Here is a 19,078-nt window from a genome sequence, read left to right as displayed (position 1 = left end):
ATTCTACAGCAATTTCCCTGACATGGAGTCAGATTTCAGAAATTTTGGCCCCTGATCTGGAGTCAGTTAAAAGGGCACTGTTATTGCTATGAGTATACGGACACTGCTTACGTCTTCCCCTGGATGCCTTTACGTGATGACGATTTGAATGGGGTCGATTGCGCGTTCACAGGCACTACAAATGAAAAAACCCTGAGGCTAGTCACTCTTTCGGAGCTGCGTCATGCGCCTAGAGGACACCGGCCCGCACCTGTTCCAAGCATTAGTGGAGGGAGTAATATTACTCGGGTCATGTTTCTACTCGTTATGGGAGTTAAAAACATCATAAGGTAGTTAATTTAAAGCGTTTTATAGCAATTTATATCCGTTTAGTGCGATTTTGGGACATTTATTTTTGAAACGCTCTGAATTGCTGGGCACGCTTCCAGTTCATCCCGAACGCAGTTGGCATTTCCACATGGCAAGAGGACAGCTTTCCACCAAAAGACGATTACTCCCAAGAAAGGATCCTTTGCCCAAGATACTGATGGAAGAACAGCTCAAAGTAGGACATTTTTATTATGATAAATCGTGTTTCTGTCGAAACATTTTAGTGGCTTAGGACGCCATGTTTTTTGACGTAGCTTCGCTTGGCGCAAACTGTATTGAAAAGTAAGGATAAATTAAAAAATGTAATTCCGCGATTGTATTAAGAATTAAATTGTCTATCAATCCCTGTCCACCCTATATTTTTTAGTCACGTTTATGAGTATTTATGTATAAGAGTAGATCACTGTCTAAGTGGCGCACGGACATTTTCTCACCAGCTTGTCTACATTTCACATTGTCTAACCATGATTTTGGTGGCTAAATATAAACATTTTCGATCAAACTCTATATGGATTGTGTAATATGATGTTACAGGAGTGTCATCTGAAGAATTCTGAGAAGGTTAGTGAAAAAATTAATATCTTTTGGCGATGTTGACTTTTATCGCTCACTTTGGCTAGAATCAATGCTGGGCTGCTATGTGCTATGTGCTATGCTAATATAACGATTTATTGTGTTTTCGCTGTAAGACACTTAGAAAATCTGAAATATTGTCTGTATTCACAGGATCTGTGTCTTTCGATTCGTGTATGCTGTGTATTTTTACGAAATGTTTGATGATTAGTAGTTAGGTAAACACGTTGCTCATTGTAATTATTCTAGTCCATTTGTGACGGTGGGTGCAATTGTAAACTATGCCATCTACCTGAAATATGCACATTTTTTAACAAAACCTATCCCATACCATAAATATGTTATCAGACTGTCATCTGATGAGTTTTTTTCTTGGTTAGGGGCTATAAATATCTTAGTTTAGCCGAATTGGTGATAGCTACTGGTGTTGGTGGACAAATAAAAGATGGTGGATTATGCTAATGTGTTTTTAGGTAATAGATGTACATCTTTACATATTGTGTCTTCCCTGTAAAACATTTTAAAAATCGGACATGTTGGCTGGATTCACAAGATCTGTGTCTTTCATTAGCTGTATTGGACTTTAATGTGTGAAAGTTAAATATTTTAAAAAAATATTTTTTTTGAATTTCGCAGCTCTGCCTTTTCAGTGGGGGGGGGGGGGGGGAGTGCCGCTAGCGGCACTCTCATCCTAGACAGGTTAATCATTATTTCATCTTGATTTTGTCAGGGAGACAAACCATCAAACAGGCAAAGCGTCAATACAGGACTAAGATCGAATTGTACCACATCGGCTCCGACACTCGTCGGATGTGGCAGGGCTTGCAAACTATTACAGACTACAAAGGGAAGCACAGCCGAGAGCTGCCCAGTAACACAAGCCTACCAGACGAGCTAAATAACTTCCATGCTCTCTTCGAGGCAAGTAACACTGAAACATGCATGAGACATCAGCTGTTCCGGACGACTGTTGATCACGCTCTCCGCAGCCGATGTGAGTAAGACCTTTAAACAGGTCAACATTCACAAGGCCGCTGGGCCAGATGGATTACCAGGACGTGTACTCCGAGCATGCGCTGACCAACTGGCAAGTGTCTTCACTGACATTTTTAACCTCTCCCTGTCTGTAATACCAACATGTTTCAAATAGACCACCAAAAACCGTAAGGTAACCTGCCTAAATGACTACCGACCCGTAGCAATGAAATGCTTTGAAAGGCTGGTCATGGCTCACATCAACACCATTATCCCAGAAACCCTAGACCCACTCCAATTTGCATACTGCCCCAACAGATCCACAGATGATACAATCTCTATTGCACTCCACACTGCTCTTTCCCACCTGGACAAAAGGAACCCCTATGTGAGAATGCTATTCATTGACTACAGCTCAGCGTTCAACACCATAGTGCCCTCAAAGGTCATCATAAGCTAAGAACCCTGGGACTGAACACCTCCCTCTGCAACTACATCCTGGACTTCCTGACGGGCCGACCCCAGGCGGTAAGGGTAGGTAACAACACATCCGCCACACTGATCCTCAACAAGGGGGCCCCTCAGGGGTGCGTGCTCAGTCCCATCCTGTACTCCCTGTTCACTCATGACTGCACGGCCAGGCACGACTCCAACACCATCATTAAGTTTGCTGACGACACAACAGTGGTAGGCCTGATCACCGACAAAGATGAGACAGCCTATATATAGGGAGGAGGTCAGATACCTGGCATGTGGTGCCAGGACAACAACCTCTCTCCCAATGTGATCAAGACAAAGGAGATGATTGTGGACTACAGGAAAAGGAGGACGGAGCACATGCCCATTCTCATCGACGGGGCTGCAGTGGAGCAGGTTGAGAGCTTCAAGTTCCTTGGTGTCCACATCATTAACAAACTAACATGGTCCAAGCACACCAAGACAGTCGTGAAGAGGGCACGACAAAACCTATTCCCCCTCAGGAAACTGAAAAAATTTGGCATGGGTCCTCAGATCCTCAAAAGGTTTTACAGCTGCACCAACGAGAGCATCCTGACGGGTTGCATCACTACTTGGTATGGCAACATTTCGGCCTCCGACCGCAAGGCACTACAGAGGGTAGTGCGTACGGCCCAGTACATCACCTGGGCCAAGCTTTCTGCCATCCAGGACCTCTATCCCAGGCGGTGTCAGATGAAGGCCCTAAAAATTGTCAAGACTCCAGTCACCCTAGTCATAGACTGTTCTCTCTGCTACCGCAGGGCAAGAGGTACTGGAGCGCCAAGTCTAGGTCCAAGAGGCTTCTAAACAACTTCTATGCCCAAGCCATAAGACTCCTGAACAGCTAATCAAATGGCTACCCAGACTATTTCCATTGCCCCCTCACCCCCACACTGCTGATATTCTCTGTTATTATCTATGCATAGCAACTAAAATAACTCTACCTACAGTCATGGCCAAAAGTTTTGAGAATAACACAAATATTAATTTTCACAGAGTCTGCTGCCTCAGTTTGTATGACGGCAATTTGCATATACCCCAGAATGTTATGAAGAGTGATCAGATGAATTGCAATTAACTGCAAAGTCCCTCTTTGCCATGCAAATGAACTGAATCCCCCAAAAACATTTCCGCTGTATTTCAGCCCTGCCACAAAAAGACCAGCTGACATCATGTCAGTGATTCTCTCATTAACACAGGTGTGAGTGTTGACGAGGACAAGGCTGGAGATCACTCTGTCATGCTGATTGAGTTCAAATAACAGACTGGAAGCTTCAAAAGGAGGGTGGTGCTTGGAATCATTGTTCTTCCTCTGCCAACCATGGTTACCTGCAACGAAACATGTGCCGTCATTGCTTTGCACAAAAAGGACTTCACAGGCAAGGATATTGCTGCCTGTAAGATTGCACCTAAATCAACCATTTATCGGATCATCAAGAACTTCAAGGAGAGCGGTTTAATTGTTGTGAAGAAGGCTTCATGGCGCCCAAGAAAGTCCAGAAAGTGCCATGACCGTCTCCTAAAGTTGATTCAGCTGCGGGATCAGGGCACCACCAGTACAGACCTTGCTCAGGAATGGCAGCAGGGGGGTGTGAGTGCATCTGTACGCACAGTGAAGTGAAGACTTTTGGAGGATGGCCTGGTGTCAAGAAGGGCAGCAAAGAAGCCACTTCTCTCCAGGAAAAACATCAGGGAAAGACTGTTATTCTGCAAAAGGTACAGGGATTGGACTGCTGAGGACTTTTCTCTGATGAATCCCCTTACGATTGTTTTGGGCATCCGGAAAAAAGCTTGTCCGGAGAAGACAAAGTGAGTGCTACCATCAGTCCTTTGTCATGCCAACAGTAAAGCATCCTGAGACCATTCATGTGTGGGGTTGCTTCTCAGCCAAGGGAGTGGGCTCACTCACAATTTTGCCTAAGAACACAGCCATGAATAAAGAATGGTACCAACACATCCTCCGAGAGCACTTTCTCCCAACCATCCAGGAACAGTTTTGTGACGAACAATGGCTTTTCCAGCAGGATGGAGCACCTTGCCATAAGGCAAAAATAACTAAGTGGCTCGGGGAACAAAACATCGATATTTTGGGTCCATGGCCAGGAAACTCCCCAGACCTTAATCCCATTGAGAACTTGTGGTCAATCCTCAAGAGGCGGGTGGACAAACAAAAACCCACAAATTCTGACAAACTCCAAGCATTGATAATGCAAGAATGGGCTGCCATCAGTCAGGATGTGGCCCAGAAGTTAATTGACAGCATGCCAGGGCGGATTGCAGAGGTCTTGAAAAAGAAGGGTTAACACTGCAAATTTGGACTCTTTGCATCAACTTCATGTAATTGTCAATAAAAGCCTTTGACACTCATGAAATGCTTGTAATTATACTTCAGTATTCCATAGTAACATCTGACAAAAATATCTAAAGACACTGAGGCAGCAGACTTTGTGAAAATGTATGTTTGTGTCATTCTCAAGCTTTTGGCCACGACTGTACATGTACATAATTACTTCAATTACCTCGACACCGGTGCCCCCGCACATTGACACATTGACTCTGTACCGGTACCCTCTGTATATAGCCCCGCTGTTGTTATTTACTGCTCCTTGTTAATTATTTGTTATTCTTATTTCATACTTTTTTAAGGATTTTCTTAAAACTGCATTTTTGGTTAAGGACTTGTAAGTAAGCATTTGACTGTAAGGTTTACACCTGTTGTATTCGGGGCATGTGACAAATAAAATTTGATTTTATTTGAGACCAATGTCTCTGTTTCAAGAGAGCACTGCATGACAAGACCAGCAGCAATTGCAAAATAAAAGTTAAGAGGCAAAGATACGACAATATAATAGCAATTCGGTGTGTGTGGACTGTACTGTAGCATGAATATTTTTTTATGGCTTACGTACGTATGTCCTCAAAAATAACTTCACTCCATCTCAATCACTTAGGCATCCAAGGTACTGTGAAAGATCCTGGGCCCCATTATGACAGAGTGTGCTAAAGTGCCTCATGGGTGGTTCATACCTAATGTCATGCATAAGCTGAGTTCCTGTAAATACTGTGTGCTCCAGTGATGATGATGCTGGAGGGTCAGCTAGGGCTCCAAGGCTTTAACTGCTTGACCAACTGTACTACTACTAACGCTGCTACTACTGCTACTACTGCTGCTGCTACTACTGCTACTACTACTGCTGCTACTGCTACTACTACTGCTGCTGCTGCTGCTGCTTCTACTACTGCTACTACTACTACTACTGCTGCTGCTGCTACTACTACTACTACTGCTGCTACTGCTGCTGCTGCTGCTACTACTGCTACTACTACTGCTGCTACTGCTTCTACTACTGCTGCTGCTGCTGCTGCTTCTACTGCTGCTGCTACTACTACTACTACTACTGCTGCTGCTGCTGCTGCTACTACTGCTACTACTACTGCTGCTACTGCTACTACTACTGCTGCTGCTGCTGCTACTACTACTACTGCTACTACTACTACTACTACTACTACTACTACTACTGCTACTGCTACTGCTACTGCTACTGTTACTCTGCACCAGAGAGAGTAGGTCAAGCACGACCACTGACTGTTCATGCATTAATGAACCAAACCAACCCTTGGCTATGTTGAAATTTAAGCAGTTGAGGGCTTAATCACCCAATGTGAGGTTGGGGATGTGAAGCCAGTAGTAGCTACAGTAGCTGCATGGCCTGGTTTTCTTCCAGCCCAAGGCTCAGCTTCCCTGCTGAATGTTGACTTTACATGAGACTGTGGTGGGAGCAGAGTCCCTGCATATAATCACGATAACAGAAGAATACCCAATCAACGTTCATTACATTGGTTGGATGTTGGATCTCTTACTAAAAAGGATATGCATTGTAACCCATATCAACCTTCTTGCATAAACTTCTTTATTATAGGACATTACAACACCATGCCTATCTATTTGCATCTTGAGATAATGTGATCAGTGACATGGCTGTGCCTACATAAGTGGTTGGAGAGAACGTAGCCAGAGATGACCCCTGCTGGTCAGCTGATGACAGGACAGCAGGAAATAGAAGACCGGACCTCGGGGCTGAGTCAGAGTGGGTAGGAGTGGGGTAAGCACCCTGCTGCTAACCTCCCTGTTGCAGTATCCACAGCACTGTCACATCCCCACATACACTCCAGCCATGCACTGTATTGTACAGTAAATAAACTGACCTTGAAGCAGGGACACATTCAAAATCCACCGTGTTATTGATGGATATGCAGCTCTGCTCACCAAAGTCACTCTGCTCTGTGTTACTGACATGATTCCTTTGAATGTTCTTTTTCACATATGTAGCGTAAAACAGACCCTTATCGCAAAGCAATACCACAACAATCTAATATTGATGTGCTGTTGTGAGCTGGATGTCATAAACTGAAGGGATTTGGCATGGGCCCTCAGATCCTCAAGAACTTGTACAGATGCACCATCGAGAGCATCTTGACTGATTGCATCACCGCCTGGTATGGCGACTGCACTGCCGGTGACTGCAATGCTCTACAGACGGTGGTGTGGACGGCCATCACATCACTGTGGGCGATCTCCAAGCCATTTAGGACATTCATACTAGGCAGTATCTGAGGAAAGCCTGAAATATTGGCAAAGACACCAGTCACCCCAGCCATAGACTATTCTCTCTGCTACCCTCCAGCAGGCGGTACCAGAATATCGGGTCTCGGACCAACAGGCTCAGAGACAGCTTCTTTCCCCAAGCAATAAGGCTGCTGAACAGCAAAATTACAGCCGCCCACCCTCTCCCACAGACTATCTGCACTGACTCTATGCTCACTCACAGGTCTCTACCAACACACACCTATACTAACACTATTGCACACCACGCATACACTCACACACACATACGTACTGACGCCACACACATACACTCATCACAATGCACACACGCTGCTGCTATATTGATTATTATTACCATGACCATTTATTCTTCTACCAGTCCCTTTTTAACCCGTTTGCATGTACATACCTACCATAATAACTGCAGTACCCCTGCACATTGCAATAATGGTTCTGACACTGACCTGTATATAGCTTGCATTCTCATGTTTTTTTCATATTTCTTGTGTGTTTTCTGACCTATAGTATTACTTTAGATTATTTCCTGTATTTTATCTCACCTTGATACTGAATAGTGAATACTGCATTGTTGGGAAAGAGCTTGCAAGTAAGCATTTCACTGTACTGTTTTACAAACAAAAAGGTGTAATGGACCGCACTTAAAAAGATGTTGCATAAAGCTTACTTCATTATTCCATTTTTTTCTTCACTGCATCAGGGATAGCGTACACAGATGTTTCGGCTTTACATCCTTCTTCAGTGTGTAGGTACAATTTTATTTTAATTCATAAAAGCATTTTGTAGGGATCAACCGATGAGCATCAGGTGCTTCTAATAAGGGTTGACACTCATCTGCCAATCAGGGATGTGGCTTTTCTGGTCTACCTGTATACAAGTTAGTCACAAAGAAATACAGAATTGTAGGCTATGGGAGCGGGCACGTAGGGCAATTCATGAATCAATTGGCTTTGGTGTCTGCTCATTTGGATACATTACATCAGTTCATGAGATAGCTTACCACAAAGGACATCAGGCTCAGCCGTTCAGAAATAGGGCTGACTCAAACGACATGCAAAATCTGATATGGACAGTGTTCTTGTATAACAGTCTAAATTTGGCCTACAGGAAGGAGGTGATTCTTCGTTTAATCTAATTCTTCATTTAAACCGCATGGAGATACAGAATTTAATTTATATATACACATGGCTGTACTATACTGTTTTACACCTACTGTATCCTATGTATGTGGTCCCGTGTGGCTCAGTTGGTAGAGCATGGCGCTTGCAACGCCAGGGTTGTGGGTTCAATTCCCACGGGGGTACCAGGGTTCAATTCCCATGGGGGGACCAGGATAAATATGTATGAACTTTCCAATTTGTAAGTCGCTCTGGATAAGAGCGTCTGCTAAATGCCTTAAATGTTGAATGTAATGTATGTGACAAATAGACTTTAAAACTTGAACTAAATTGACATTGATCTCTGTATTTGTTGAGATTGGAGAACATCTAGATCCAAATATACCATTGCAAAAATTCCTTAAATAAAAATGAGCTGTCATTACAAATCAGTCTTCGTTATAGTAATAGGTCCAGCTTTGTTTTAGGACACTGCTGTTGCTCTAAATAAGATCTAAAAATATAATCAACATCATGGATTTCTACAGATCCACTGAGTGAGCAAGAGTGTTGCTGAGAGACTTCGCCACACAAATGTTTTGAAAGGTTGTGATCACACTGCAAAGACTAAACAGGGAAACTGCCTGAGTGACACCCACACCCTACTATTGATGTTACACGGCTTGTCTATTCCAACTTCCAAGTGGGACTTCACACTCGAGACCCCTGCAGTTAGGCTGCTAACCTATCGCTAGATTGGTAGACAATAAGATTTCCGTACTGGTCATTTCCATCTGAAAAGGACCCATGAGCATCAACATGTGAAGTTCATAGGAGGATGTCAAATTGGGTGTCAAATGAAAGCGAAGAGTATCTTTTTTTGTTGAAATTAAGGAATATATACATTTTTCAACAATTTCCATCCTACAAATGTGGAATACCCAAGCTGACAAGGTGAAAAATCTGCTGATGTGCCCTTGAGCAAGGCACTTCACCCTAATTTGCTCCAGGGCCACCGTACTACTATGGCTGACACTGTAAAACAACACATTTCACTGCAGCTATTTGGTGTGTAACAATTAAACTTATTTTTACTGAACTATACTGTACTACACGGTTCTGTGTTCTACTCTTCTGTACTCTACTGAGTTCTACAGTGCTGTACTTAGATGTCAAAACTTGTGAAACATAGGCGTCTATGATTGGTTCAGATTTGTTCCGGCCAGACCAACCAAATTTGGTCTTGTTTGGGGGCAGAGCTCATTAAAATAATTTCCAGCGTGTAGAATAATACCCAAATATTCAAAGGAGGATATTGCTTATATATATATACACCTTTGTGTACCTATTTAGGATACATCACCATGAATTGAATAATATTAATATACATAATTATGCATTTCTGTGTAGTACAGCTCTGAAATTATGTTACCGGGTGTAAATCCACTTCACTTACTGTAGTTTAATAACCAAAATAGATGTTTTTCTAAGTTAATGTGTCATGTCATAGCTGACACCCCATTCGATCTGCAGACATCATTGAATCTTAATTCAGAGCAGATATTCAACAGAGACCTTTGAAAAGTAAGACACAAAAAACTGAAGGAGATTTTACCAACATTCTCTTAATACATCTGCAGTTCTTCCAGTAAATGTATTTTTGTAAAATGTTCAGTGTAAATTGTTAAAAGTAGTCCTTGTGCATTGAGTTGTATGGCTTGTTAAACTTTGAAATCAATGGTTTTTGTTAAGCATACATTTTAAGTGAAAGTGAACGTCTCAGTGCAATTTCGTTACCTTGGAATTACTACAGATGTAGAATGAAATTGCAAAAAACTTGAATTTATAACAAAGCAGTGGCTACATCCATAATAAATCAGATTTACTTTGAAGGTCCCAAGCAGACATGACGTCATTAGAAAATTCTCTGTGGTAGCATCAAAGCATAAAACTACACTATGGTACTGTTCTCGCTTATACATAGGATATCATACAAGCATGATAAGAATATGTATGTTCCATATACTGGATTTTCATCACGAACAACAAAAGAAGTGGTGATGACATGAAATATGGATGGAGCTCAGAATAAAGAAAGAGAAATCACATCAGACAGATCACACATGAAAAAGTCATGCTTCCTTCCAAACAACTACAGAGGGAAAAGTAGCATACAGCGACTATGTATGCAATAACAATAGCTAGTAGAGGTCGACCGATTATGATTTTTCAACACCGATACCGATTACTGGAGGACCAAAAAAAAGCTAATACTGATAAATCGGGCAATTTGTATATATATATTTGTAATAATGACATTTACAACAATACTGAATGAACAATGAACACTTTAATTTTAACTTAATATAATACATCAATAAAATCAGTTTAGTCTCAAATAAATAATGAAACATGTTCAATTTGGTTTAAATAATGCAAAAGCACAGTGTTGGAGCAGAAAGTAAAAGTTCAATATTTGCCGTGTAAAAAAGCTAAAGTTTAAGTTCCTTGCTCAGAACATTTGAAAGCTGGTGGTTCCTTTTAACATGAGTCTTCAATATTCCCAGTTAAGAAGTTTTAGGTTGTAGTTATTATAGGAATTATAGGACTATTTCTCTCTATACCATTTGTATTTCATATACCTTTGACTATTGGATGTTCTTATAGGCACTATAGTATTGCCAACCTAATCTCGGGAGTTGATAGGCTTGAAGTGCTTCAAGCATTGCTAAAAGCTGCTGGCAAATGCAGGAAAGTGCTGTTTGAATGAATGCTTACGAGCCTGCTGCTGCCTACCACCACTCAGTCAGACTGCTCTATCAAATATCAAATCATAGACTTAATTATAATATAATAAACACGCAGAAATACGGGCCTTAAGTCATTAATATGGTCAAGTCCGGAAACTATCATTTCAAAAACAAAACGTTTATTCTTTCAGTGAAATACGGAACCGTTACGTATTTTATCGAACGGGTGGAAACCCTAAGTCTAAATATTGCTGTTACATTGCACAACCTTCAATGTTATGTCATAATTATGTAAAATTCTGGCAAATTAATTACGGTTTTTGTTAAGAAGAAATGGTCTTCACACAGTTCGCAACAAGCCAGGCAGCCCAAACTGCTGCATATACCCTGACTCTGCTTGCACTGAACGCAAGAGAAGTGACACAATTTCCCTAGTTAATATTGACTGCTAACATGAATTTCTTTTAACTAAATATGCAGGTTTAACAAAAAATATACTTGTGCATTGATTTTATGAAAGGCATTGATGTTTACGGTTAGGTACATTGGTGCAAGGATTGTGCTTTTTTCGCGAATGCACTTCTGTTAAATCATCACCCGTTTGGCGAAGTTGAAGTAGGCTGTGATTCGATGATAAATTAACAGCACCACATTGATTATATGCAACGCAGGACAAGCTAGTAAACTAGTAATGTTATCAACCATGTGTAGTTAACTAGTGATTATGTTAAGATTGATTGTTTTCTATAAGATAAGTTTAATGCTAGCTAGCAACTTACCTTGGCTCCTTGCAGCCACAAGGTCATTTTGATGCTGCACTCGCGTAACAGGTTGTCAGCCTGCCACGCCGTCTCCTCGTGGATTATAATGTAATCGGCGTCCAAAAATGCCAATTACCGATTGTTATGAAAATTTGAAATCGGCCCAAATTAAATCGGCCAACCTCTAATAGCTAGTCCTCATAGTCCTAATGATGGTAAGGGAAGATGCAGTTAGTTGGGTATTCGCCTGATGTTTTTAAACTTAATAAATGAAAAACTTATGATAAAAACATGCCGTGGAGTATTTGGTGTGGTCCATATACAAAGAAATATGAGCGCATGATCACTGCTGTCTCTCATATTTCATGTGTCAGTGGATTTTATAATCAGAAGTGAAAATGGTATCTGAACACAGCATGTTTCTACATCCACTCTACTCCACTAATTATAAGCACTATAGTCTGGGTTTCTAATGATGTCATGTTCATCCTGTTTAAAAGCAAAAACTCAAACAGGAAGTACCAGTGACGCGTTCAATACAGAAATGGTATGATAAAGCGGATGCTATCCTACAGGACTGTTTCGCTAGCAGACTGGAATATGTTCTGGGATTCATCCAATAACATTGAGGAGTTTACTACATCAGTCACCGGCTTCATTAATAAGTGCATTGACGACGTCGTCCCCACAGTGACCTTACATACAGTACCAGTCAAGTTTGGACACACCTACTCATTCAACGTTTTTTATTTATTTGTACTATTTTCTACATTGTAGAATAATAGTGAAGACATCAAAACTATGAAATAATACATATGGAATCACATAGTAACTACAAAAAAAAGTGTTAAACAAATCAAAATATATTTTATATTCTTTAAAGTAGCCACACGTTGCCTTGATGACAGCTTTGTACACTCTTGGCATTCTCTCTACTAGCTTCATGAGGAATGATTTTCCAACAGTCTTGAAGGAGTTCCCACATATCCTGAGCACTTGTTGGCTGCTTTTCCATCACTCTGCGGGCCAACTCATCCAAAACCATCTCAAATGGGTTGAGGTCGGGTGATTGTGGAGGCCAGGTCATCTGATGCAGCACCATCACTCTCCTTCTTGGTCAAACAGCCCTTACACAGCCTGGAGGTGTGTTTTGGGTTATTGTCCTGTTGAAAAACAAATGATAGTCCCACTAAGCGCAAACCAGATGGGATGGCATATCGCTGCAGAATACTGTGGTAGCCATGCTGGTTAAGTGTGCCTTGAATTCTAAATAAATCAGAGACAGTGTCTCACAAAGACACGGTATTTGGAACCAAAAATCTCAAATTCGGACTCATCGCACCTAAGAACAGATTTCCACCGCTCATATGTCCATTGCTCGTGTTTCTTGGCCCGAGCAAGTCTCTTCATCTTATTGGTGTCCTTTAGTAGTGGTTTCTTTGCAGCAATTCAACCATAAAGGCCTGATTCACCCAGTCTCCTCTGAACAGTTGATGTTGAGATGTGTCTGTTACTTGAACTCTGTGAAGCATTTCTTTGGGCTGCAATTTCTGAGATGCAGTTAACTTTAATGAACTTATCCTGTGCAGCAGAGGTAACTCTGGGTCTTCCTTTCCTGTGGCGGTCCTCATGAGAGCCAGTTTAATCATAGTGCTTGATGGTTTTTGTGACTGCACTTGACTGACCTTCAGATTGACTGACCTTCATGTCTTAAAGTAATGATGGACTGTCATTTGTCTTTGCTTATTTGAGACGTTCTTGCCATACAGAGGGTAATGTGTACGGCCCAGTACATCACTGGGGCCGAGCTCCCTGCCATCCCGGACCTCTATACCAGGCGGTGTCAGAGGAAGTCATAGACTGTTCTCTCTGCTACCGCACGGCAAGCGGTACCTATGCACCAAGTCTGGAACCAAAAGGACCCTGAACAGCTTCTATCCCCAAGCCATAAGTCTGCTAAATAGTTAACCAAATAGCAACCCGGACTATCTGCATTGACCCTCTTTTGAACCAACTTTAAGTCATCACATACGCTGCTGCTACTGCTTATTATCTATCCTATTATGCTTAATATCTATCCTTTACCCCTACATTTGTACATGTCTACTTCAATTACCTCTGCACATCGGTAGTGGTACCCTGTGTGTACTGTATACCCAAGTACTCATTGTGTATTTATTCCTTGTGGTTATCTTTCTATTATTTTTCTATTTTTCTCTCTGTATTGTTGGGAAGTGCCTGTAAGTAAGCATTTTACTGTTAGTCTACACCTGTTCTTTACGAAGTATGTGACAAATACATTTTTATTTGATCCTCGTGTAGAAATATGTTGTGAAAATAAAGAGGGAAGATTAGTCAGTGTCAGAGCAGCCTTTGGAGAGGGAGGCTAATGAAAAGAGAGGTTAAGTCCACACAATGGCTGAACTCATCTTTGATATCCATAGACCTGACTGCACTTCCTACTGCAGGGGTTCCCAAACTGTTTTTCGTCCACGACCCCATTTTGATATCTGAAAATGTTTGCGACCCCAACCATGGGAAAATAATTATGCAATTAACAGCCAAAGTTTACTTTCTTTACTTTTTCTTTTGGGGCTATGGGAGTCAATTGCAAAACATTCGAACAATATTTCTGATCGTCTTCTCAACTTACAATCACATACTTTTAATGTGGGGCTATGACAGTCAATTGCAAATGAATCACTGATGAGATGGGTGTGCTTGATATATGTCGTGTCCAAGCTTCTCAAAGTCAGGGGGCGTGATCAACAGTGCCTCACCTCACCTCTGCTGTCACATCCAACCTGGATCGATATTTGGTTTTAATTCAGACGAGAGCACTGCTGAATCCAGCTTCACACAGATAGGAGCTGGGAAAGGGTACCTGAGGGAGACGGCAGGGTATTCCCTTTGAGTCAGGAACCAAAATTCCTCCGTAATAAGCTGTGAATGCTTTGTCTGCAGCATTCGGTCACATGACAGCTCGAAAGGCCACACTTGACTGCTGCACTTGAATCATTCCGAATTTTCCCACGATCTAAGGGCACTCTGATTGAATTTAATCTATTAGAATTCAATAATTTTCATTCAATTTTATTTAGTTTTTGGAAATTCTTCCGCAATCCCATTTTCATATCAGGGGACCACATGGGGTCACGACCCCTAGTTTGGGAACCACTGTCCTACTGGGTGGGTGGGTGAGAGAGAGTGAGAGAGAGAGAGAGAGTGAGAGAGAGAGACCCAGCCCTTTCACTCCATGACACACTCTTGTTCCTCCAACAACCCAAACTGAGATTTATTTATTTATTTTTAAATGAGAGGAAACAAGACCAGGACAGAGTGGACACACTGTCCGAAAAGGAATAGAGTGTTCTATACAGTGCAGTATAATAACTGTCTTTTTCACTCCATAACAGACGGTGCATTAGGCTAAATCTACTGCACCTGACACAAACAACCAAAAGTCAGCAACAACTTGGCAACCATTAAGGGGCATTGATTGATTGGGAAAACAAAACAGCGTGGCTTTGAGGTATGACCTACAATATGCCCAGTGGGCTTACAGACACTGGCGTAGCGCAGTTTCTCTTGACCCCCACAAAGTCAGAATTTGCTCCCCCCTCCTTAAAAAAAAACATATATTGTTTCTATTTAGAATGCTGGCTGGCAGCAATAATGTATTTACTTGTTCAATAATTAAAGTGGGAAACATTTGCCACTGGGTCTCTGGCAGTCATCATCTTGGTTTTCTGGGAGAGAAGGAGAAGGAGGGCTGGAACTCTCACTAGAAGAACTGTCACTAGAGGAGAAAGAGCAAGGCCACTGTCATTACATGGCTCGGGCAGTGAGGTCTCTGTCGGGACTGCTAGTGCTAGCTGCTGCATAAATAGGCCTACTAGCTTCCACCTGCCATGGTGTTTCGTCATTCGAGGATGAGGTGGCAGCTGATGTGGTTCTGTAATCTTCTGTAATTTTGCACAAGCTTGATCAGACAAAGCTTTTATGCAGCGTTTTTGTGCACCACTTGGTCTTGCCATTTGTTTATCCATCTTGAACAACACACTCAGTCTCCATCCGAGTCCGACCTGATGAACATAACTTTTTTTAAGTTGATAGTTAAATTAGATGAGGAGGCCAAGAATGGCTGGCACCGGCGCCGCTGAGAAATTGGCTAATTAGATACATGACAACTATATTGTCTGTCGGTCTCACCTACTACCATGTAGAATGGACAACATAAACACTTCACTTGCTACATGTGAAAATTAAAGAGGAGGTTTACTGTCAAAATTATTTATAAAAAATATTATAATAATAATTAGACATAGGTGTGCGATGACAAGCTTGTGGTCCCCTCCCCTCCAGGGCCGGGTTCCGCTACTTCAGTACTTACAGAAAAAGCTGTGTGTCACAATCTCTTATTAACAATCTGTGACATACATCCAAGCCTGCCACTTAAACTGAGAACACTGCAGACCAAAATACTGACTTATTCCTTTGATAGACAATGTGTCACTGTCTCTCATAACGTGACAAACTGTTGTGCATGACACATGGTGATTGAGAAAACTCATTTAGAAACTGATGCATTGGTTAAATTATCCTTCACAGATAGGCCCAGCCAGCCCTACCACTAATCAGCAGTAACACAGATGATACCATGAACAACTACTGGTTACTAACTCTCTTTTTTAAAACCAATCCTAATGTGGTAGATTCCGTGCACATGCAGCACTTTAATAATTAATGATAATAACGGCACTCTGCTAGTCTGAAACGTCAGATTTTTTTTTACTACTACAGCCAATCATAGGATTGATGACCTAGGCCTATGTCCATTATCTTCCATCAACACAGGGAGGGCTCTGAGGCTGGGGTTGGGGACTGGGAGTTGGGCTGGGGCTAAGACAGACAGACCATGATATCAATCTGCCGCTTGGATGATTGGAATATAGCCACCTGCACTCAGACGACAACTCATTTAACACAATTCCCTTGATGAAAAAAAAGCTTATCATACAAGCTCATCAGGTCAAACAAAGGATGATTCAAATTGATAACAAATCGGGTGACACCGCTTTAAAACCCTATCTCCCAGTCAACTATAAGTTGAATGTCTTCCTTGTATCGAGGATAGCAGAAAGATTCTGTTTGACCACCATTTAATGGGAACAAGCCCAGGAGAGAGCGGAAAACTTACCATACTACCACCACAACCTAGTCTCAGGAATCCCGGACTTAGGGAACATCAGTACATTGTGGGAGGCAACCCGTCTGTCTAGAGACTAACCACAACCCCTACTCTTGTGGCTTACGTCTCTAACCACTGTCAACAAAAAAACAAAAACAGAATTGAATAAAACAAATAAGCTGGGAATAGTTGTGGCATTTCAGATATCTGTGAGCCTACATTTCAGAAGTGCAGAGGGATGTCTAGTAGGCTATGTATTAGCCTATACTATAGTTTCTCTACAGTACACCATATATAATGATACCAGATCTCATTGAGTAGCCTACAGCCAATGAATGGTCTAGCCTCTCCGCACTGACTTGCCTATCTACAGCCTCTGCGATCATTCATCTAGCCAGCCCCTCAAAATTATAAGTCAAATGGAGGCGAGGCAATTGGATGGCAGCTCTTCTGACTTTAGCCCCCATTTTTCTCAATCACTGAACCAGTAAAATCATGTATCAAATCATCCTGTCCATAATTGAGCCATCTCTAGTAGGCCTATATAAAGAACCCATTGGCAAGTCATGGAATAGGCCAAGGTTTCTGAGATACATATACACTGTATCATTGACATTGATGACCCAGTGAGAGCCAATAGTCCCGTTTGGTGGCCCTAGGAAAACAAGCATCATAATTGTCTGACCAGAGGACGTGTCCTATTGAAGATAAATTGTTTCTATCAAGGACTTATGATTTGAATATGATTTGTCCATAAAATATATCACATTTTGACTGAGTGTTTTCTCCATTTACACACAAACAAGTCTGCAGAATCTTGAATTATATAAATGTCTAACCTTATCTATATGGACTACCATTTATCAATAAATTCATTCATTCAATTATGTATATGGTTTCAACATGGCTTATTCCTTCAACTTAAAATCACCAGTGTTATTATTCTTGATAGAGCAAAACACGCGTTTGACAGCTTTTTAAGTAGCTACAAACCATGAGCTCAATTTTGACCCCAAATAAATGGAAACAATTCTATATATGTAGCATAGGAAAAACATGACTGTTCTTGCAATATTCATGCCAGGCATTGCAGTCCATACACGATCAAACCCGAGCATCACATGCAAATAAAAAATGAGGGCATTTGTATATGGAGTTGATCTAACTGAGGTAATGCATCCTATTCAGATAAATAAAAATGATGAAGATAGGCTACCTTTGGTGATGAAAGACCTGTTAGTCATACAAGACATAACCATGCATAGTCATGGAAACCTAGAATAAGATGCTTATTCATAGGGGGTCATCATCAGCTATGAAAACGAGACATTAATCTCACCATTGCACCTTTTTTTTTTTTTACAGCATTGCATTACAAACAAAAGAATGACGGTCATCTGCGATCTGCTGTCGACCAGTATATTCTTATAAATATATCGTTGAAATGTAGGTCAACCATAAAGTAATAGTTTCTTCTTGTTTTGCATCCACGCCATTTTCAGTCAACAATCAATGCAATAACCTATATATAGCCCACAATAAACCAATAAATATGACACTTTCGTGCGCTGGAAAAACATCTGTCAGAATAACAAAAGCAACAAAAAAATATTACAAAGGCAAGCCAGAACCAGCGATCTTTCCTCCCTTACGAGACGAGTGTGAAATGCATGCTGTTTTGTAATTGTGCTGTGTGCATGGAGTGTATGACAGCTGGAAAAGCAACTGGAATGACATTGCTCTTACTGTAAAATATCCAGGGGAACCGCGTTCTTCTCGACTCCCCTCGATTGGTACCCAAAATTCAAACCATGTAAAACATTCCTAACGAAGGGTCTGAAAACATTACGCTCGACGATGGTGTTTGCCGAAAAGACAGCATCCACTGAATGGTCAAGAGAGACCTCTGTAAGTGCGGGGCAGGGTAGGGAGACCAATTCGCTGCGGTGTGCAGCAAAGAAGGCAGCGGCGCTTGCTCTCTACCATCCTCCCCAGTCTGTAACATCCCCCTTGCTGTCAAACAACATTGTGCAGCTCAAGTACGAGTATAGGCAGCGACATCTGCTGGTGATGCACGGATGAGCATCTCTTTCTCTCCCACATTTCACGGCATCTGTAGACTAGTCTAGGCTACACAGCCATACAGTTAATAGGTATAATCTGATCTAACATGGTCTACTCTTCTCTTCTTACTAGTTCTTACTTTGAGCTGAATTTACTAAACTCAAGATGGCCGTAAG

General features: G+C 41.6%; 1 protein-coding gene across 6 annotated transcripts in view; it reads right to left on the bottom strand.

Annotated features, from left to right (window-relative positions):
• Positions 1-18,847, bottom strand: part of LOC129814051 (catenin delta-2-like) — a 156,957-nt gene extending 138,110 nt beyond the window's left edge. For all 6 annotated transcript variants that reach the window (XM_055866816.1, XM_055866820.1, XM_055866819.1 and 3 more), the window contains exon 1: positions 18,585-18,847. The gene's annotated coding sequence lies outside the window, so the exon portion shown is untranslated. The remainder of the gene's footprint in view (positions 1-18,584) is intronic.
• Between the last annotated feature and the right edge of the window lie 231 nt (positions 18,848-19,078).

Source organism: Salvelinus fontinalis, chromosome 17 (assembly GCF_029448725.1).
Source record: "Salvelinus fontinalis isolate EN_2023a chromosome 17, ASM2944872v1, whole genome shotgun sequence".
Taxonomy (NCBI): Eukaryota; Metazoa; Chordata; class Actinopteri; order Salmoniformes; family Salmonidae; genus Salvelinus; species Salvelinus fontinalis.
The sequence above is the reverse complement of the archived record's forward strand: the minus strand, read 5'-3'. Positions and strand labels throughout refer to the sequence as shown.